At 39.0% G+C, this 17,946-nt stretch overlaps 1 pseudogene; it reads right to left on the bottom strand.

The window, feature by feature from the left end:
• Window positions 1–319: 319 nt before the first annotated feature.
• Window positions 320–499, bottom strand: LOC123567828 (U1 spliceosomal RNA; annotated as a pseudogene).
• Between the last annotated feature and the right edge of the window lie 17,447 nt (window positions 500–17,946).

Raw genomic sequence — 17,946 nt, 5'->3', positions numbered from 1 at the left:
TTAATAGCCATTCTGCCTGGCATGAGATGGTATCTCATTGCGGTTTTGATTTGCATTTCTCTAATGATCAGTGATGTGGAGCTTTTTCTCACATGCTCGTTGGCCACATGTAAGTCTTCTTTTGAAAAGTGTCTGTTCATGTCCTTTGCCCACTTTTTAATAGGGTCGTTTTTCTCTTGCAAATTTAAGTTTCTTACAGATGCTAGATATTAGACCTTTGTTCAAAGCATAGTTTGCAAATTTTCTCCCATTCTGTAGGTTGTCTGTTCACTCTGCTGACAGTTTCATTTTAACTTTTAAAAATTATTTAACAGTATACACAGGGAAAGCACAAACACAGTCCACCCCGCACCCCCCAGCCCATGACCACAAATTACGTAGTCAAGTTTCTTGCATTTGGGAAAATCACAAGGGCCAGCACACCCAGCGTGCAATAGGTGAGCCTTACTCTGGGAAAACCACCTTTGGGATCACAGTATCTCCCCTGCTAGGTAAGTAAGGTAGTTTCCTTTGCTGTACAGAAGCTCTTAAGTTTAATTAGATCCAATTTTTCAATTTTCACTTTTGTTATAATTGCTTTTGGCATTTTTGTTATGAAATCTTTGTCCGTTCCTATGTACAGGATGGTATTGCCTAGGTTGTCTCCCGGGGTTTTTATAGTTTTAGGTTTTACATTTAAGTCTTTAACCCTCTTGAGATGATTCTGTATATGGTGTAAGGAAGGGGTCCAGCTTCAATCTTCTACATATGACTAGCCAGTTATCCCGGCACCATTTATTGACTAGGGAGTCTTTTTCCCATTGCTTATTTTTGCCAGCTTTGTTGAAAATCAAATGGTCGTAGGTGTAGGTGTGTGGCCTTATTTTTTGACTCTCTATTCTGTTCCACTGGTCTATGTGCCTGTTTTTGTACCACTAGCATGCTATTTTGGTTGCTGCACAGCTGAGCTAAGGTGGATTTATTGTTGGAAGCACTGACACATTTCCAATGGCTACAGACTATGGAGGGTGACTTCCCCTCAAGGTTATCTAATTCCAAATCCTCCTGATGATCACAGAACAATACACCTGGAGTACTCCACTTTCTACCCTTCAGGAATACAGACAATGCATGAGTAGTTCCTAGTTCTCTTAGCAGCTTGCCCTCCTACTTCTCCAACTGTGAAACACTTAGCTCCAGAAGCACTGAGTCAGCCTTGGAAAAAGAGACTACCTTTCTTTGCTTCTTGATATGTACACTCTTTCATTTCCCTCCCTTTAAATCTAAGCATACCATACTATTAATCATCTAAATTATCTGTTTCTCTCTACTATTTTTCCTCTACCTCTAAGCCAGTTCTCCCTGCAGTATAAGGCATTTTTCAGTTCAACAGTCTGTTTTGATAGCCATGGTGTAAAATATTCTCAGAGTTTTAAAAGTCTTAGATATTTAAACTCTCCCTTTTATTTCTTAATAGACCTGATAATTTCATTCAGAGAGAAATTCCCATAGGGAAATTTTATTACATTTCTCCTAATAGATTTATCCTGTTGAAGTGTTTGTTCATGGGGTCTATCCATTATTATAATAGATTCTAGAAGTCTATTTGATATCCATGTGGTTTTCTGTGGAATACTAGCTTTAGTGGTTTACTTTTTGCATGGTATATACATTTTTTTTTTGACACTTTAACATTTTCACTTGCAAACAGAAGTCTCTACAGGTTGTCACTTTTTTTGAGATGCAGTCTCACTCTGTTGCCCAGGCTGGAGTGCACTGGCATGATCTCGGCTCAACGCAACCTGTGTTCTTCGGGTTCAAACAATTCTCATGTCTTGGCCTCCTGAGTAGCTGGGACTACAGGCATGCACCACCACACCTGGCTATTTTTTGTATTTTTAATAGAAATGGGGTTTTACCGTGTTGGCCAGGCTGGGTTCAAACTCCTGACCTCAAGTGATCCACCTGCCTCAACCTCCCAAAGTGCTAGGATTACAGGTGTAAGCACCGCACCTGGCCAGCCGTCACTTTTTATAAGCATACGTATGCATGTGCAGAAGCATACATCATTTTTGCTCTGAACTCTTGAAATTATAATTCATCAAGACAAGACTGAAATTTGCTTTTTCATACAATACATGAAAGAAGGCATCACTGATCAAAGTGTAGTATAAAGAAAATGGAGGAAAGGGTTATACTAGTTAAGAAAACAAATAAGTCCTTGAACAGCCTTCATTCATATAAAAAATACTACATCAGCTCAAGCCAGTGGCATCTCATACCACATGGAGACTATGTGTGGGATTGAAAGAGCTCATTCTGATACTCTGTATTAGGTATTATAATCTACCCACCACTTCATGGATATTTGGTCCAAAATTCTGTGGGCTGACAAACCTAATTACTTCTGCTTTTTTGTTTGATGTTGCTATACATTCAAATTGAGCGAGTACAATTTAGGGGAAAAAATCAAGTGACACAGAAATTAAGCAGAATAGAAATGAAAGGATACACTCCTTCCTTGGCCACAGACACTCCCTTTCTTAAATGAAAGCTAAAAGTTGGATTTTAGAATGGAGGTAGAGATGACAAATATTAAGAAGCATTAATCAAAGAGTACATAGAGGATCTTGGCACTAACTCTTTATGTTTCTGGTGTGAATTATAGGACAGTGTGATTTCCACTGTACAAGGTAGGTGGGAATGAATATTTTTCATCATCTACAAAAGAAGTCAAAACTGATATTTGACCTCAGAACTATAAATGAATAATAGAATTATGACATAAAGGATTTTTCTAAGAAATTTACAAGTATGTCACTTAATCCTACAACAACACTAAAATATATCTTTATAACCTCATTTTAAAATGAGGTACATAGGAGGGTAAGTAACCTCCCCAAGGTCATACAGTAACATTGAATTTGGGACTCAAACTTCGATAGCCTGAGCCCGGAGACTGCTTTATTTGATTTATAGTATTATGTCCCTACTTTTCCTCCTAGGTCCTTAAAATTATTTGGCATTACATATCATAGACTTCTAAGTGTATGATTGAAGGAGAGGCAGGAAGAAGAGGGAAGAAGGGGGAATGCTTAGAAAAATATCTAGCATAAAGAAATTTTCCTCCTCTGGGCTTGAATGAAGCTATTACCCCAAGTACAAAATTGTGAACCAATTGTACTCAAATATTGGTAAATACAGATCCTGGCAAAATCTGCTTCCAGCTGTTCAAGCTAATTGCTTTTTATTTTTTGGACTGGCTTTTTCAGACATAAGTGATATTTTTAGCTGTGTTTTTCATTTGCATCATCAACTTAGATTGAACAAGAGGCTATTCCTTTAATAGTCAGCCAAATCTCAATAATTAACCACGTGCTTCAACATAAAGTGTATTTCACCTGCAGTATATACAATTGAGAATTTCTAAATTGTGCTCCCAAGGCTCATAAACTTCCCTGTGCCCAAATCAAAAACATGCACATGCACTTGACCCTTGGTAACCTCATGTTCTGCATGTGTGTTCTCTGCAGTTAATTTCCTGATGACTAGAGTCCAAAAGCACAACTGTGAAGAAAGCACCTTGGTAAAACAGACTTCCTAAAGTAATGAAAACGATCACTTCTAGAAGTGGAGTCCCATAGCATCATTAATTCCACAAGCAGGTATTGAGTGTCTACTTTGTAATACAGGTCATGGAAATACTGCACAAATAAACCCAGAGCCTGTCATCAAGGGGCTCAGTCTACTTTATAAACTAAACAAGAGAGTCAAATGTCATGATATGGTGATAAATATTATAATCAAGAAAGCAAAAGACACTATGAGTCCAAAGGAGGTATTCAGATGAGAGATACAGGGAGTATATGAATCATACCTTGGGGTTAGATAGGGAAAGGCTTTCAAAATAAAGGGCACTTAAACCAGATTTGAAAGAGTAAGAAGAATTTAGCTAGAGTGAAGGGAATTCAAAGCTCAGAGAATGTAATCAACAATAAATAGCCCTTAGAAAACTGTCAAAACAGTAAACTACAGGTAGATTGGTGTATGAAATGATAATGTGCTTATGGAGGTGTGGGGAATGATAGAACCGGAAAGACACAACAAAGCACACAATATTTTAATCGTACCAGAATTAATCCCTTCTCACATTGCTGATAAAGACATACCCATGACTGGGTAATTTATAAAGAAAAAGAGGTTGAATGGGCCCACAGTTTCACATGGCTGAGAAGGCCTCACAATCATGGCAGAAGATGAATGGCATGTCTGACATGGCAGCAGAAAAAAGAGAAGAAAAGAACAAAGTAAAAGGGATTTGCCCTTATAAAACCATCAGATCCCATCAGAATTATTCACTACCATGAGAGGAGCATGAGGGAAAGCACCCCCATCATTCAATTATTTCCTACCAGCTCCCTCCCACAACACATGAGAATTAAGGGAGCTACAATTCAAGATGAGATTTGGGTGGGGACACAGTCAAAACATGTCAATACCCAAAGCCATTTGCCCTAATAAATAGAGATTGTGAATTGTTCACTGATACTCTCTGATGGTTGCATATCCCTTCAGTTAAATAAGTATATATCGAAGAGCATAAGTAGAAAACCATGGCACAAGTTTTGATGAAACATGGTAGACCGAAGAAACAGAAAATTGAATAAATGAAACCCTAATATTATAAATGGACCAAAAGAGATTAATAAATAAAAACAAAGTGATCCACAGGACAATAAGAACACAATGGATATAACAGCAAATGAGAAATGTTTACGAAGTTTTAGAAGATAGAAAGCAAATGGAGGGATGGTAACTGATTTAATGGGTCTAAGAGAGCTGAGTGCATTCAGAGGAAGAATGAATCTGACCCAAGATACTGCACTTCAGAATCCCAGAAAAGCCTAGGGAATAGAGGCAGAGTGTCTAGGAAAATGGTAATGAGGGTTGGAACAAGTACTACTCCTATCCTTGGAGAAAAATGGAAAGTCTGCCATGGAAAATGTGAACCGTAAAGGCTTTGAAAAGGCATGCATGCCACCACTCCCAACTCTGTGCTCACTGAAGGAGCTATTAAAGCACTCTCTATTGTTAAGCCCTTATGTGACTGCAGAAACCTCAGTAGTGCTCTCCTAGCATCTGCTACCAACCAACGAGAGTTCGCACTTGAGATAAAAATGCATTTGGCTTCCCTGATGTAAACAAGAAAAGACAATCAAGGACTGGATCCTGAGAAACAGGTTCTCAAACATCTCACAAACCATCAGCTCTGTGTGTGTGTAAGTGAACATAGATGTGAACCCAGGATGACAGTATTGTAAATTTATCTTAAACCAACCATAAAGCATGTCCACATCCATAGTCTTTGCTAACATTCCTTCTCATCTGGACATCTACAGGAGCCTCACAACTGCTTTGCCACACATACTCAGGACCCTCTATCATCCATCCTCCAAGTTGCATCCAGAGTAATATTTCCAAAGCAGAGACATGGTTGTATCACCCCTCAACCACCCTCACCCCTACTATTAAAATCATTTCATTGTTCTTAAAATAGACCACAAGATTTTTGCCTGGTCAACAAGCCTCAGGGTTTATCCCCTGATTCACCAGCCTATTTTTGTACCATGCACCCCATTGTGTACTGCTACCCTCCACCATGAACTTAAGATGCTACATGCCATACTTAAGGACTCTTGTTCTTACTCTTTAGCTACATAATTCCTATTCATCCTTTAGATCTCAGCTTTAACAACGTATACATGAGAAGCCTTCCATGAATGTCAGATACTGTTGTAGCACCATGTCCCTTCCCTGCATAGTACTTCCCAATGTTATCATTTTACATGTGGCCGAGTGACCCATTGCTTCAATGACTGTCTCTACTGCCAGTCATTAAGCTCCATGAGTTCAGAAAAAATAATTAAAGTTAGTTTTTGTTTTCCCAATACCTAGCATCATGCATGGCACCATAGGAGGTACTCATTGTCTATTTATTTAATTTGGTTGGCTTTGGTGATCTGGATTTTGATAATGTATTTTCAGTCCTAGAAAATATGTCTATGGAAAGTATTTACTAAGAGTTTATTTTCATTATAAAATGAATTAATATGGTTAAATAGACAAGAAATAACACTTGGCAAATAGTATGACATATATTTCAATAGCCACTTTAATTTCATGAAAATTATTCCATCATTTCCCAGGAAATTTGCAAAGCATTATTGAATAGTCACATCACTTCCTGAAATTACATCCAGCTGGAAATCCTGCTGACTCCAAAAATAAGAAAACGAGAAATCTTTTCTCCTCTTGAATTGGATTTGCAGGCTGCTTTTCAAAAATATTACAATCCTTATTGTCCTCAGTATTGTTTCAACAGTCATTAAGAATCACATTCTCATTTAGCTAGCTATGTGAAACCCTCTTATTTTCCACCTCTAAGTAGCCCTTCTCTATACTATAATAGGTTTTAAATTAGGACCACAAAACTACTCTGGCAGTTTAAATGAAGCAAAAACATCATAAAATACGATTTGCTTCATTTATTCCCTTAATTCCTCTTTAGGTGTAAGATGGGCAGTATGAAGAAGTAGCTACTTTTATGAAAATACATGATTGTATTTAGGTAATGAATAACATACAGTACTGGTCTTCTAACACATTGTTGACCCAGTCTAACACAAAAACTATAATGGTATCCCATGAAATGAAAGCACCACATAAATGGTGCAGTCTTTTAAGAGCCAAATCCAAAGAGAAAGGAAGCTTAACTGAGGTGCTGTTTTCTTAGTAGTTACAAATGGCAACTCTCAGATATGAATAGTGCTTCAGGCAAAACTGTGACACGCACACATACACATACACACACACACACACACACACACACACACACACATATGCAGATACACTTCCCATATATCACCCAAAGCTCCTTAGCACTTTGTCTTTGCCTTCACATACATCTCCACCCCCACTGCCCTAAACCTGGTGATTTGCCCTAATTACTTAGACCATACTTGGGTTGCCTTGCAGAAAAAAGAAATAGCCTCAGCCAGAACAAAATATCTGGACTTCTACTTTCTTGGAGTATACTTCAACCTGTGCCCCTCTAGTGAAAACAGTCACTGTTACTTATCGATGAATTCATTTGTGCTGAGATATCAATGACAAGTTCCTAGATTATGGTTTCTTATACCATATTACGTTTGACACTTAGAAGGGGGAACCAGAAATTAGAGAACCTTCAGCTAAATAACCCCTGATGGGAATTTGGGGAGAAGGAAAGTCACTGGAGGAAATCACCTTAGGAGGGGCTATCCATCTCTTCTACCCACGCATATGTATCTACCTTTTCAAACATCCAGTAAGGAGGAAACAACAGGTGGCAGATAAGAATAAATCCTAATTGTCAGAATTTAATTCAGTTCAGTAATTAAATTGATCCAGGCCATGGATATGCTCTCTACTTTCAAGGATGTTATAGTATGGGTTGCTCAATTACATGTCAGTGCTAAAGTCAAAGGCTCTGTGATGTAGATTCCACTAGAACATAAGCTCCATGAAGACAAGAACCTCTTTTTGGCAACCATAAACTCAGTGTCTTAAACTGAGCTCAATAAATATTTGGTGAATGAATGAATGCTGGTAATATGGTTTTTCAAATAATAAGATCTTTCTTAGCTCATTTTCTCCTTTACAAAATGGAAATGACAACACTCACCTCATAAGACTTTTGTGTGGATTAAATTATATAATACATGCAGAAGTTCTTAACAAGTCTTTAGAAAATAGTTAAGTGCTCCCCTTTTTTATTAGGTAGACTATACTAATTACGATAAGAACAAAAGATACAACAAAGGGAGAATATAGTCAACCTTCAGGCATTTATAACAAAGATGGGTTCCTTTGACACAGAGAGCTTGCAACATATAGATCATCTAAAGCCTATGTACAAGTGCATAGAACAGGAAAGGAAAACTGAGTGTGGAAGAGCAGGCTTAGAATCATCTACTTTGAGAGAACTAGAAATCAACTATGCTCTCCCTAAATAGCTAAGCAGAAAAGTGGTAAAAAGTAAAGTTAGTCTTTAACTCTGGAAATCCCACAATAATCTCAACATGGTTATTAGGCACATGCGTATTTGAATATACGTGGTATTCAGTCCCTAAAATGGGCATGATAATGTGGCTGAGGAGCCAGAACATTCTGTTTTGTCTCCAGCTTTCACGATGTCAACAAGTCATTAATCAATTCTGTGTCCAGGTTATCTTTAAAGGGATTCTTACCAATTAAAGCAGTATTTAAGATCAGTAAATATGGAACATAGAAAATAGAAATTAAATGAAAAATATTTTCCTGGGCTTTGCCTAATTTTGCAAAATGTCTTCATTTCTACACACAGCGTAAGTATCCCTCCCCATTAAAAATTCAAACAAGAGGGGGGCGGAGCAAGATGGCCGAATAGGAACAACTCCAGTCTCCAACTCCCAGCGCGAGCGACACAGAAGACCGGTGATTTCTGCATTTTCAACTGAGGTACTGGGTTCATCTCACTGGGGAGTGCCGGAGGATCGGTGCTGGTCAGCTGCTGCAGCCCGACCAGCGAGAGCTGAAGCAGGGCGAGGCATCGCCTCACCTGGGAAGCGCAAGGGGGAAGGGAATCCCTTTTCCTAGCCAGGGGAACTGAGACACACAACACCTGGAAAATCGGGTAACTCCCACCCCAATACTGCGCTTTAAGCAAACAGGCACACCAGGAGATCATATCCCACCCCTGGCCGGGAGGGTCCCACGCCCACGGAGCCTCCCTCATTGCTAGCACAGCAGTCTGCCATACCGCGGCAAGGCAGCAAGGAGGCTGGGGGAGGGGCGCCCGCCATTGCTGAGGCTTAAGTAGGTAAACAAAGCTGCTGGGAAGCTCCAACTGGGTGGAGCTCACAGCAGCTCAAGGAAACCTGCCTGTCTCTGTAGACTCCACCTCTGGGGACAGGGCACAGTAAAAATAACAAAAACAGCCGAAACCTCTGCAGACGCAAACGACTCTGTCTGACAGCTTTGAAGAGAGCAGTGCATCTCCCAACACGGAGGTTGAGATCTGAGAAGGGACAGACTCCCTGCTCAAGTGGGTCCCTGACCCCTGAGTAGCCTAACTGGGAGGCATCCCCCACTAGGGGCAGTCTGACACCCCACACCTCACAGGGTGGAGTACACCCCTGAGAGGAAGCTTCCAAAGCAAGAATCAGACAGGTACACTCGCTGTTCAGAAATATTCTATCTTCTGCAGCCTCTGCTTCTGATACCCAGGCAAACAGGGTCTGGAGTGGACCTCAAGCAATCTCCAACAGACCTACAGCTGAGGGTCCTGACTGTTAGAAGGAAAACTATCAAACAGGAAGGACACCTACACCAAAACCCCATCAGTACATCACCATCATCAAAGACCAGAGGCAGATAAAACCACAAAGATGGGGAAAAAGCAGGGCAGAAAAGCTGGAAATTCAAAAAATAAGAGCGCATCTCCCCCGGCAAAGGAGCGCAGCTCATCGCCAGCAACGGATCAAAGCTGGACGGAGAATGACTTTGACGAGATGAGAGAAGAAGGCTTCAGTCCATCAAACTTCTCAGAGCTAAAGGAGGAATTACGTACCCAGCGCAAAGAAACTAAAAATCTTGAAAAAAAAAGTGGAAGAATTGATGGCTAGAGTAATTAATGCAGAGAAGGTCCTAAACGAAATGAAAGAGATGAAAACCATGACACGAGAAATACGTGACAAATGCACAAGCTTCAGTAACCGACTCGATCAACTGGAAGAAAGAGTATCAGCGATTGAGGATCAAATGAATGAAATGAAGCGAGAAGAGAAACCAAAAGAAAAAATAAGAAAAAGAAATGAACAAAGCCTGCAAGAAGTATGGGATTATGTAAAAAGACCAAATCTACGTCTGATTGGGGTGCCTGAAAGTGAGGGGGAAAATGGAACCAAGTTGGAAAACACTCTTCAGGATATCATCCAGGAGAACTTCCCCAACCTAGTAGGGCAGGCCAACATTCAAATCCAGGAAATACAGAGAACGCCACAAAGATACTCCTCGAGAAGAGCAACTCCAAGACACATAATTGCCAGATTCACCAAAGTTGAAATGAAGGAAAAAATCTTAAGGGCAGCCAGAGAGAAAGGTCGGGTTACCCACAAAGGGAAGCCCATCAGACTAACAGCAGATCTCTCGGCAGAAACTCTCCAAGCCAGAAGAGAGTGGGGGCCAATATTCAACATTCTTAAAGAAAAGAATTTTAAACCCAGAATTTCATATCCAGCCAAACTAAGTTTCATAAGTGAAGGAGAAATAAAATCCTTTACAGATAAGCAAATGCTTAGAGATTTTGTCACCACTAGGCCTGCCTTACAAGAGACCCTGAAGGAAGCACTAAACATGGAAAGGAACAACTGGTACCAGCCATTGCAAAAACATGCCAAAATGTAAAGACCATCGAGGCTAGGAAGAAACTGCATCAATTAACGAGCAAAATAACCAGTTAATATCAAAATGGCAGGATCAAGTTCACACATAACAATATTAACCTTAAATGTAAACGGACTAAATGCTCCAATTAAAAGACACAGACTGGCAAACTGGATAAAGAGTCAAGACCCATCAGTCTGCTGTATTCAGGAGACCCATCTCACACGCAGAGACATACATAGGCTCAAAATAAAGGGATGGAGGAAGATTTACCAAGCAAATGGAGAACAAAAAAAAGCAGGGGTTGCAATACTAGTCTCTGATAAAACAGACTTTAAACCATCAAAGATCAAAAGAGACAAGGCCATTACATAATGGTAAAGGGATCAATTCAACAGGAAGAGCTAACTATCCTAAATATATATGCACCCAATACAGGAGCACCCAGATTCATAAAGCAAGTCCTTAGAGACTTACAAAGAGACTTAGACTCCCATATAATAATAATGGGAGACTTCAACACTCCATTGTCAACATTAGACAGATCAACGAGACAGAAAGTTAACAAGGATATCCAGGAATTGAACTCATCTCTGCAGCAAGCAGACCTAATAGACATCTATAGAACTCTCCACCCCAAATCAACAGAATATACATTCTTCTCAGCACCACATCGTACTTACTCCAAAATTGACCACGTAATTGGAAGTAAAGCACTCCTCAGCAAATGTACAAGAACAGAAATTATAACAAACTGTCTCTCAGACCACAGTGCAATCAAACTAGAACTCAGGACTAAGAAACTCAATCAAAACCTCTCAACTACATGGAAACTGAACAACCTGCTCCTGAATGACTACTGGGTACATAACGAAATGAAGGCAGAAATAAAGATGTTCTTTGAAACCAATGAGAACAAAGATACAACATACCAGAATCTCTGGGACACATTTAAAGCAGTGTGTAGAGGGAAATTTATAGCACTAAATGCCCACAAGAGAAAGCAGGAAAGATCTAAAATTGACACTCTAACATCACAATTAAAAGAACTAGAGAAGCAAGAGCAAACACATTCAAAAGCTAGCAGAAGGCAAGAAATAACTAAGATCAGAGCAGAACTGAAGGAGATAGAGACACAAAAAACCCTCCAAAAAATCAATGAATCCAGGAGTTGGTTTTTTGAAAAGATCAACAAAATTGACAGACCACTAGCAAGACTAATAAAGAAGAAAAGAGAGAAGAATCAAATCGACGCAATTAAAAATGATAAAGGGGATATCACCACCGACCCCACAGAAATACAAACTACCATCAGAGAATACTATAAACACCTCTATGCAAATAAACTGGAAAATCTAGAAGAAATGGATAATTTCCTGGACACTTACACTCTTCCAACACTAAACCAGGAAGAAGTTGAATCCCTGAATAGACCAATAGCAGGCTCTGAAATTGAGGCAACAATTAATAGCCTACCAACCAAAAAAAGTCCAGGACCAGATGGATTCACAGCTGAATTCTACCAGAGGTACAAGGAGGAATTGGTACCATTCCTTCTGAAATTATTCCAATCAATAGAAAAAGAGGGAATCCTCCCTAACTCATTTTATGAGGCCAACATCATCCTGATACCAAAGCCTGGCAGAGACACAACAAAAAAAGAGAATTTTAGACCAATATCCCTGATGAACATCGATGCAAAAATCCTCAATAAAATACTGGCAAACCGGATTCAGCAACACATCAAAAAGCTTATCCACCATGATCAAGTGGGCTTCATCCCTGGGATGCAAGGCTGGTTCAACATTCGCAAATCAATAAACATAATCCAGCATATAAACAGAACCAAAGACAAGAACCACATGATTATCTCAATAGATGCAGAAAAGGCTTTTGACAAAATTCAACAGCCCTTCATGCTAAAAATGCTCAATAAATTCGGTATTGATGGAACGTACCTCAAAATAATAAGAGCTATTTATGACAAACCCACAGCCAATATCATACTGAATGGGCAAAAACTGGAAACATTCCCTTTGAAAACTGGCACAAGACAGGGATGCCCTCTCTCACCACTCCTATTCAACATAGTGTTGGAAGTTCTGGCTAGGGCAATTAGGCAAGAGAAAGAAATCAAGGGTATTCAGTTAGGAAAAGAAGAAGTCAAACTGTCCCTGTTTGCAGATGACATGATTGTATATTTAGAAAACCCCATTCTCTCAGCCCAAAATCTCCTTAAGCTGATAAGCAACTTCAGCAAAGTCTCAGGATACAAAATTAATGTGCAAAAATCACAAGCATTCTTATACACCAGTAACAGACAAACACAGAGCCAAATCAGGAATGAACTTCCATTCACAATTGCTTCAAAGAGAATAAAATACCTAGGAATCCAACTTACAAGGGATGTAAAGGACCTCTTCAAGGAGAACTACAAACCACTGCTCAGTGAAATAAAAGAGGACACAAACAAATGGAAGAACATACCATGCTCATGGATAGGAAGAATCAATATCGTGAAAATGGCCATACTGCCCAAGGTAATTTATAGATTCAATGCCATCCCCATCAAGCTACCAATGAGTTTCTTCACAGAATTGGAAAAAACTGCTTTAAAGTTCATATGGAACCAAAAAAGAGCCCGCATCTCCAAGACAATCCTAAGTCAAAAGAACAAAGCTGGAGGCATCACGCTACCTGACTTCAAACTATACTACAAGGCTACAGTAATCAAAATAGCATGGTACTGGTACCAAAACAGAGATATAGACCAATGGAACAGAACAGAGTCCTCAGAAATAATACCACACATCTACAGCCATCTGATCTTTGACAAACCTGACAAAAACAAGAAATGGGGAAAGGATTCCCTATTTAATAAATGGTGCTGGGAAAATTGGCTAGCCATAAGTAGAAAGCTGAAACTGGATCCTTTCCTTACTCCTTATACGAAAATTAATTCAAGATGGATTAGAGACTTAAATGTTAGACCTAAGACCATAAAAATCCTAGAGGAAAACCTAGGTAGTACCATTCAGGACATAGGCATGGGCAAAGACTTCATGTCTAAAACACCAAAAGCAACGGCAGCAAAAGCCAAAATTGACAAATGGGATCTCATTAAACTAAAGAGCTTCTGCACAGCAAAAGACACTACCATCAGAGTGAACAGGCAACCTACAGAATGGCAGAAAATTTTTGCAATCTACTCATCTGACAAAGGGCTAATATCCAGAACCTACAAAGAACTCAAACAAATTTACAAGAAAAAAACAAACAACCCCATCCAAAAGTGGGCAAAGGATATGAACAGACATTTCTCAAAAGAAGACATTCATACAGCCAACAGACACATGAAAAAATGCTCATCATCACTGGCCATCAGAGAAATGCAAATCAAAACCACAATGAGATACCATCTCACACCAGTTAGAATGGCGATCATTAAAAAGTCAGGAAACAACAGGTGCTGGAGAGGATGTGGAGAAATAGGAACACTTTTACACTGTTGGTGGGATTGTAAACTAGTTCAACCATTATGGAAAACAGTATGGCGATTCCTCAAGGATCTAGAACTAGATGTACCATATGACCCAGCCATCCCATTACTGGGTATATACCCAAAGGATTATAAATTATGCTGCTATAAAGACACATGCACACGTATGTTTATTGCGGCACTATTCACAATAGCAAAGACTTTGAATCAACCCAAATGTCCATCAGTGACAGACTGGATTAAGAAAATGTGGCACATATACACCATGGAATACTATGCAGCCATAAAAAAGGATGAGTTTGTGTCCTTTGTAGGGACATGGATGCAGCTGGAAACCATCATTCTTAGCAAACTATCACAAGAACAGAAAACCAAACACCGCATGTTCTCACTCATAGGTGGGAACTGAACAATGAGATCACTTGGACTCGGGAAGGGGAACATCACACACCGGGGCCTATCATGGGGAGGGGGGAGGGGGGAGGGATTGCACTGGGAGTTATACCTGATGTAAATGACGAGTTGATGGGTGCTGACGAGTTGATGGGTGCAGCACACCAACAAGGCACAAGTATACATATGTAACAAACCTGCACGTTATGCACATGTACCCTAGAACTTAAAGTATAATAATAATAAATTTAAAAAAAAAAATTCAAACAAGAATTCCTTTTTAAGATAATTTAATAGTGACTTATTGAATATATTATTGTATTCAGTACTATGTCAGTTTTGACTATGCTTAACAGGGTACCTAATAAAATCACTAAATCATGTTATAACCATGATTATGACAGAGTACCTAACATAATCACTAAATGACACATGACACCATATCTAACATAATCACTAAATTATGTTATTTTGTTTGAGTCATTATTATATATAATCTAATCCTTTACAAAAAGTCCAACCATCCAAAGTAATATACAAATACTTTAAATTGTTTCTCCAATAGGAGAAAAAGAATGTACTGAGTTATTACCTTCCCTCAAACATACCACAAAATAATCAGAGCTATCTATGACAAACCCACAGCCAACATCAAATTGAATGGGCCAAAGCTGGAAGCATTCCCCTTGAAAACTGGCACAAGACAAGGATGCCCTCTGTCACCACTCCTATTCAACACACTACTGGAAGTCCTGGCTGGAATAATCAGGTAAGAGAAAGAAATAAAAGAGCATCCAATTAGGAAAAGAGGAAGTCAAACAATCCCTGTTTACAGACTATACCATCCTATACCTACAAAATCCCATAGTCTGAGTCCAAAACCTCCTTAAGCCAATAAACAACTTCAACAAATTATCAGGATACAAAATCAATGTACAAAAATCACTAGCATTCCTATACACCAACAGCAGTCAAACCAAGAGCTTAATGAGGAATGTAATCCCATTCACAATTGCAACAAAAAGAGTAAAATACCTAGGATTACAGCTAACCAGAGAGGTGAATGATCTTTGAAATGAGAATTTCAAAACACTGCTGAAAGAAATCAGAGATGACACAAACAAAAGGAAAAACATTCAAGGCTCATGGATAGGAAAAATTAATATCATTAAAATGGCCATACTGTCCAAAGCAATTTATAGATTCATTGCTATTCCTATTAAACTACCAATGACATTCTTCATAAAACTAAGAAAAAATTATTTTAAAATTCATGTGGAACCAACAATGAGCCTGAATAGCCAAGGCAATCCTAAGCAAAAAGAACAAAACTGAAGGCATCACACTACCTGACATTAAACTATACTACAGGAATACAATAACCAAAACAACATGGTACTGGTACAAAAACTGACACATAGACCAATGGAACAGAATAGAGAGCCCAGAAATAAGGCCGCACACCTACAGCTATCGGACGTTTGACAAAGCTGGCAAAAACAAGCAACAGGGAAAGGACTACCTATTCAATAAATGGTGCTGGCATAACTGGATAGCCATATGCAGAAAATTGAAGCTAGACCCCTTCCTTACACCATATACAAAAATCAACTCAAGATGTATTAAAGACTTAAATACAAAATCCCAAACTGTAAAAATCCTGGAAGATAAACTAGGCAATACCATTCTGGACATAGGAATGGGCAAAGATTTCATGATGAAGACACCAAATGCAACTGCAACAAAAGCAAAAATTGACAAATGGGATTTAATTAAACTTAAGAGCTTCTATACAGTGAAAGAAACTATCAACAGAGTAAATAGACAACTTACAGAATGGGAGAAAATTTTTGTAAACTATGCATCAGTAAAAAGTCTAATATCCAGAATCTATAAGGAACTTAAACAAATTTACAAGAAAAAACCAAACAACCCATTAAAAACTGAGCAAAGGACATGAACAGACACTTTTCAAAAGAAGACTTAAATGTGGCCAACAAGCATATGATAAAAGGCTCAATATCACTGATCATTAGAGAAATGGAAATCATCACACCTGTAATCCCAGCCGTTTGGGAGGCTGAGGTGGGTGGATCACCAGAGGTCAGGAGTTCGAGACCAGCCTGACCAACATGGTGAAACCTCGTCTCTACTAAACATACAAAAAATTAGCTGGGTGTGGTGGCACATGCCCATAATTCCAGCTACTCGGGAGGCTGAGGCAGGAGAATTGCTTGAACCCAGGAGGTGGAGGTTGCACTGAGCCAAGATTGTGCACTCCAGCCTGGGCAACAAAAGTGAAACTCCATCTCAAAAAAGAAAAAAGAAAAAAAAAAGAGAAACGCAAATCAAAATCACAATGAGATACCATCTCATATCAGTCGGAATGGCTATTATTAAAAAGTCAAAAAATGACAGTTGCTGACAAGGTTGTGGAAAAAAAGGAATGTTTATACACTATTGGTGGCAATTCCTCAAAGAGCTAAAAACAGAAATATCATTTGACTCAGCAATCCCATTACTGGGTATATACCCAAAAGAAAATGGATCATTCTGTCATAAAGACACACGCACGTGTATGTTCACTGCAGCACCACTCACAATAGCAAAGACATGGAATCAACCCAAATGCCCCTCAATAACAGATTGGATAAAGAAAATAAGTTACATATGCAGGATAGAATACTATGCAGCCATAAAAAAAATAACGACATCATGTTCTATGCAGGAACATGGATAGAGTGGGAGGCTTAGCAAACTAACACAGGAACAGAAATCCAAATACCACGTTCTCACTTGTAAGTGGGAGCTAAAGTATGAGAACACATGGACACATAGAGGGGAACAACAGACACTGGGGCCTACTTGAGGATGGAAGGCAGGAGGAAGGAGAGTATCAGGAAAAATAACGAATGGGTGCTAGACTTAATACCAATGTAACAAACCTGCACATGTACCCTTGAAATTAAAATAAAAGTTTAAAAGAAGAGTTATCACCTTCTTTCAACTAGTTCATTTTAGGAATGTGTAAAATACTGAGCCAGAACTTCGTGGTGCAGTCAATATCCTCGGAAGAGAGTTGTTTTCTCCCAAATGACAGAAAGAACTTTATTAGCACCAGAGTTTAGGCTTGTGATAAGTGGTTGAGTCTAAACATTTGTAACAATGAAACATATGTCTGGTTTTCATCTTGAAAACTGAAAACAAAAGGAATATTTCTTGGCCTAGTACCTGCGGTGTTTGACGTTTCACTCTTGCTTCCAATTCTTTAGTTATAGCCCACAGAGAGAAAATGGTAAACAAATCATTAAGCTATCTGGTTCATCATAAAATACATCCATTTGATCATTCAGCACACATTAATTAAGTACCTATTACATCCAGGAACTAGACCGATACAAAGATGAATAAGATAAGATCTTGTAAGAGAGACAGACATGGAAACAACTGCCCTACAGCACACACAATGTGAGCATTGTAGAACAAAATGGAATGGAAATGTGGGACGGTATTCTAGGCAGCAAGACACGTATGCCAAAGACATGGATTGAGATAACCAAACGAATTTGGGGAACTGTGAGCAACTTGTCTAGGTAGACATTTGGAGCTAG

Source organism: Macaca fascicularis, chromosome 11 (genome assembly GCF_037993035.2).
Source record: "Macaca fascicularis isolate 582-1 chromosome 11, T2T-MFA8v1.1".
Lineage (NCBI taxonomy): Eukaryota > Metazoa > Chordata > Mammalia > Primates > Cercopithecidae > Macaca > Macaca fascicularis.
This window is presented reverse-complemented; position numbering and strand designations above follow the sequence as displayed.